Here is a 5,865-nt window from a genome sequence, read left to right as displayed (position 1 = left end):
GCCGCAGAGCCCCAGGCTCCCCGCGCCGCTCCCTGGCAACCGAGTCCCGCCCCCGACAGCTTCAGCCAATCACCCCCGCGGCAGCTACAGCGAGGCCACGCCTCTTAAAGGAGTCGAAGATTCAGCGCCAGTTCTTGGCCTCTGGCCGCTCTTGGACGCCCAGGGCTCTTCAGGGAAGTTCCAGAGGAACAAACCCACTCCCCTCCTACTGAGCTAAGTTTACTATGCCAGCCTTAGAGATGATTCAGAGCCCGCAGAACCCTGTCTTTCTGCCTAGCCCGTTCTCCCCTAAAGAGGTCGGAGACCGGAATCTCTCCCACTTCACGTCGTTTTCCTGACAAGGTAGCACTTGTTTGGGAGAAGTGCAGTGAACACCAACAAATATTTATGGAGAACTTACTGTGCCAGGCGCTAGGCCAGCTCTCAGAAGAGTCATCAGAAAGGAGAAAAGGCTGCTGACGGCCTTTTAGCAAGGCAGAGACACGTTTGCGTGGGTGGTTGGGCGGTGGCAAGGTAACAAGTCAATCTCAGGGTAGGACACTTTGGGTCAGGACTTGGAATGGTTACAGAAACGTCTCCCCACCCCACCCCACCCCCATTGCCACATTTCACTCTCTTCCCACAATCTTGGATTGATCATAGAATTAGCACTTACTGAGAGCTTACCGCCTATCACGCTCTTTCTGGCTACTAGCTCATTTAACCCCCATCACAACCTCAGGTGGAGGTACTATGCTTATCAGCCTCATTTTACTGTTGGGAGAATTGAGGCTTAGAAAGATTAACAAGCTTGCCCGGACCAACACAGAGTGAGTGGTCTAATGCAGAAACCACAGTCTCTCCTGCTGTTACAACCCTGTGCTTCCTCCTCAGGCCCTTCAAGATGCCCATTTACTTGTCCTTACCTTGTTCTTCCTCAGTCTCCCTAGTTCATCACCTTCCCCAGGCACACTCAGCAATACCTTTTCATCTCAGCATCCCATTCATTTGCACCAGGTAGCAGCTGCCATTTATTCACTCCAGACTTTTTACAAGTGCACCTCTGTGCCTCACTGTTCCAGGCGGTGGGTTTTCCACAGCAAGCAGGACAATGGAGCTTGCATTCAGGTAGAGAAGGCAGACCTAAACAAATAGGCAAGTAGCTTTATGGACTGATGTTGGGCAGTAATGGAAAACAATTCAGAGGACGGGGGATTGAGAGTGACAAGGGAAGTCTTCTGTGAGGAGAGTACACTGGAGGAGATCTGACTGAAGTAAGGAAGCAGGCCATGTGAATATCTGGAGGAAGAACAGCCCATAGGTGAGGATAGCAAGTGTAAAGGCCCTGAGGCAGGAATGTGATGATTAGGAAAAGGAACACTGAAGAGCCTGGTGTGCCAGAGGTCAGTGGAGAGAAGAGAATAAAGTAACCAAGTGCCTAGTAAACCATGTGTGATGGATGGGAAGATACAACAAGACTCTGAGCAGGCCAGTAACTGTCTTAAAGTACTATTCTTGCCACCACGCATGTCTTAGTTAGCATTTAAGAAAGCAATCAATCATGGCTCTCAGGTTTGATTCCCTTTGAGCGTCTATCTCCTTGCTGGTCCCCACCCTTTAAAAATTTCTCTCTCTGCTTTACTGTTACTGCGTTTTCTCCTTCTGCAAAATATCTCCTTTGCATTCTTCATCCTCATCCCTTCCTTTCCCATTTCCCTGAGGAGGCCTTCATCCATTTTTCATTCCCTGGTGCCTGCACCTCCATCCTGTCCTTCCTTACTTGTGCCTTCCCCTCAGGTAGGTCTCCACCCCCATCCCACATGCCACACAGCTTTCCCAAGGGTAGGCCTGAGGAAACTGGTCATTTTAACAGCACCCCAGGTGCTTCTAATGTGCTGCAGGAGTTCCAAACCACTGGTCTCAGTCTATAAATATGCTCCAGGCTCTCCAACCTAAAAACAAAAAAACAAAACTTTCACTTAATGCTGTGTTTTTCTTTCTCTCTCCTCAACCAAAGTTCCTGAAAGATCATCTAGTCCAACGCTTCTCAGACTTCATTGTGCACATGAATCACCTGAGGAGCTTGTTAAACTGCAGAGTCTGATTCAGAAGATAGGGCCAGGGCTCGAGGTTCTGCATGTCGAAAGGGCTCCCAGGTGGTGTCAGTGCAGCTGGACCACTCTGTAGGGAACAGCTGGGCTTCTGGTCTTGACTCTCTTGCTTCCGACTCACCGTTTCACTCATTGCCATGTGGTTTCACCCCACAGCACCGCTGAAATCTGTTCCCATTGATGTTACCCATGAGCCACCTGTTACCTCTTCTCTGAAGCAGCATATATAATGGTGAAGAGCATGGACTTGGGAACCAGATTGCCTGGGTTCAAAATACAGCCCTCCCACTTACTAGCTGGGTGGTCTCTCTGTGCCTCAGTATCCTCATCACAGGGAGGGAACGATGACGGTAACCCCCACCTGCCTCACGTGGTGGTCTCGAGAATTAAGTGATTTAGTACATTGAGAGCTGTTAGGACACCGCCTGGCACACAGGTGCTTCCTAAGTGTTGGTGTTTTTCATTTTACAAGACCTCCCGACAGCATTTGACTTCACTGACTCCATGCTTAAAACTCTCTTCTCCCTTAGCTTCCAAAACACAACCCTCCCTTTGCTCTCTGCCTACCTTTACCTGCCTTGCCTTCCTGGGATGATGATGTTCCCTGGGGTTCTGGTTTAGGCTCTTTGATTTTTCTCAACCCACTTGGGCTCGGTGGGTAACCCATCTTAGCCAGTGGCTTCCATTCAGTTACTATCTAAGTGTGGAACTCTCCTGAATCTAGAGCTTCATCCCAGGTCTCTCAGTTTCCTATCCACATATCTGCCTGCTGCAGGGCTCCATGTAGGTTCATTAATTCATTCAACATGTTTGTTTTGCTTACTTACTCTGTGCCTGATCCTATGCCAGTGCTGGGGATATAGCGGTGAAGTGGTTAGACCTGGGCCAAGACCTCTGGGAGCTCACGACCTGGAGTGGAGATTCAATACTAATTCTGTGATTATTGATTAAAGTGCAATTGGGATAAGCAAAAAAGGAGAGTTGCAGGCTGCTATGGGTGTGTATAATGCGAACACTGACCTTGTCTGGGGAGGACTCATATGTTCTCCAGACTCAGTGTGTCCCAAACCAAACTCATCGCTTCCCCCAAACCTACCCCTCCTCTGCCTGTGTTGTTCCGTTCAATGAACAGCACACCCATCATATTATCCAGTGTGTCATGACCCACACTATCCCTCGCTGACCCTTCTACCCACTGGGAGACTCCTCCTTTCTAAAAAATTAGCCTTCTCAGGTAACTCCTGGCACTCTATAAATTCCTATTGCCCAGGGCTTAAGCAGTCTGATTTTACTGGTAAAGTTGTACCTAGAAAAAAAGCAAATGAGGGCTGAGGTTCATCCCCAGAAACACAGATTCACTGTGTGTCCTGTGGCCCCTGACCATGACACACCTGTCTGGGGGACAAGGGGAAGATGGAGTACTTTTGCCTTTTCTCACTGATCCTTGGCTTATAACTTCCCCCAATAAACCCTGCTCTTTAATCCACTGTGTGAAGTAAAATGCATTCTGATCCACATTATATGATACAAAGTGTCTATGTTTTATCAAAAAAGGAAAAAATTATTATTTTCATTATAAAAGCAGTGCCTACTTATGGTGATTAGTGTCTTTATTAGACCAGCTCTGCCCTCTGATTTGGGACATTGCAACTAATAATACTAATACTAATAATATTAATATCTGAGTGTAGTGGACATTTGTCTTTTTTTGAGCTCTCCCACATTTGAACACCCTATCAATTTGGAAGGATCCCTACCGTATAAACCTTGTAGGAAGCCCAGGCAAGAGCCAGACAGTCCTCCCTGTGCTCAGGCAGCTAGAACATGGGCACATGATTATTTGTTAGTGAATCAGATGATCCTGCCCAGAAATCTGGACCATGAGAGAGTGACATAAAGACACAGGGACAGTTAGACAGTTATAGTAGCGCAGGCACCGGGAGTCCAGCAGCAGTGTTGGCTAGGAGTGCCTGATGGCAGTCCCAGCAACAATCTCCTAACCAAACCATTGACCTTGGTTTAACCTTGGTTGGCTTCTCTTCTACTAAGCCTTCCTTAGCTTCCAAAAGATCCTGAGAAGCACCTAATGTTCTTACAATAAATCCTTTACTGCTTAAGGTGGCTGGAGTCAACTTCTATTGTTTATAATCTAGAATCTTTTTTTTAAAGTATCATTTATTTATTTATTTATTTATTTATTTATTTATTTATTTATTTATTTATTTCGAGAGTGTGTGCAAGCAGGGGGAAAAGGAAAGGGCAGAGGGAGAGGCAGAGAATCTCAAGCAGGCTCCATGCTGAGCGCGAAGCCCAACGTGAGGCCCTGATCCCACAACCCTGAGAACATGACCTGAGCCAAAACCAAGAGACAGATGCTTAACCGACTGAGCCACCCAGGCACCCCTGTAATCTAGAATCTGGACTGATACGATGATTGCTACAGAAAAATTGTAAAGTTCTAAAAAGTTAAAGGAAGAAAAAAACTCATTGCTCTACATACAGAAAATAATTACTATTAACAACTTCTTCCAGTCTTTTACTATATATACATATTTTGACATAGTTACGATTACATGATTATATAAAACTTTATATACTCTAAGCTGATTTTAAAATTGTATGATTTAGGGCTCCTGGGTGGCTCAGTAGGTTAAGTGTCCAACTCTTGATTTCAGCTAAGGTCATGATCTAGGGTTGTAAGATCAAGCCCCGGTTCGGCTCCATGCTGGGCAGGGAGCCTGCTTAAGAGCCTCTGTCTCCCTCTGCCTCTCCCCCAGTCTCTAAAAAAAAAAAAAAAAAAAAAAAAATTATATGATTTAAAAGGTGACATATATTCGTTGTAGAAAATTTGAGGATACCAAGAAATAAAAACCAATGCAAAAAGCTACAACCCAGAGATAACTACTGCTCATAATTTGGTGTATTTCCTAAAAATTTTTTTCTGCATTTTTACATAGCTGAGAATACACTGATTATTCCACACATTTATGCATAGTTAACTGAGTAATTTTAACAGTTCTAGATGAAAGGTGGTATGAAGAGGAGCTCAGGGATGGCTATGGATAATATCTGCCATGCATGTGGTGTATTACTCAATACCAATTAAAAAGCCTTAATGGATTCAGGGCTTTAAAGATGCAGAAAATCATTATGCAAGTTTCTTGGCAGTGAACATGCATATTATGCCGCCCGTCACAACTCTGCTTCTAGTGACAAAAATGCAGAAGACATTTTGTTCAGCCATTATCCTGGCACAGTGTTCCAAGCTCTTAAAAAGTTTGTCCATTACTGGCAAGTCCTGAAACACAATAGGAATCACTATTGTTCTTAGTGTCATCAAACATGGCAAAGACTCCGCACAAATTGTTGAATGAATTATGGAGTTTGAGAAACACTGTTCCAGGAATGGGGGAAGGAGTTGAACAGAAGAAAAACAGCTGACAAGCCGACTCTGTGGGGTGGCATAGAGCGCGAGTTCTGGGACCCAACTGCTGAGGTTTGACTCTTGGTCCTTACCCCTTAGTTGTTTTGTGACTCTGGGGAAGTTACTTTAAACTCTCTCGGCCTGTTTTCTCACCTGTAAAATGAGAAATGACATTTGCTGATTTTTTTTTTTTTTCAGATTTTGTGACTATCTTCAGAATGAGGGTGGGTGGGTAGATGATAAGAATAATACCTATTTCATAGGACACTATTTAATCAGAGAGGGCTAAGTAAGTGAGTAACTATAAAGTGCTTGGCTCTCTTGAGGAGCTGTAGTATCCACACATGACAC

This window comes from Mirounga leonina, unplaced genomic scaffold, assembly GCF_011800145.1.
Source record: "Mirounga leonina isolate KUSES-001 unplaced genomic scaffold, KU_Mleo_1.0 Mir_91, whole genome shotgun sequence".
NCBI lineage: Eukaryota > Metazoa > Chordata > Mammalia > Carnivora > Phocidae > Mirounga > Mirounga leonina.
This window is presented reverse-complemented; position numbering follows the sequence as displayed.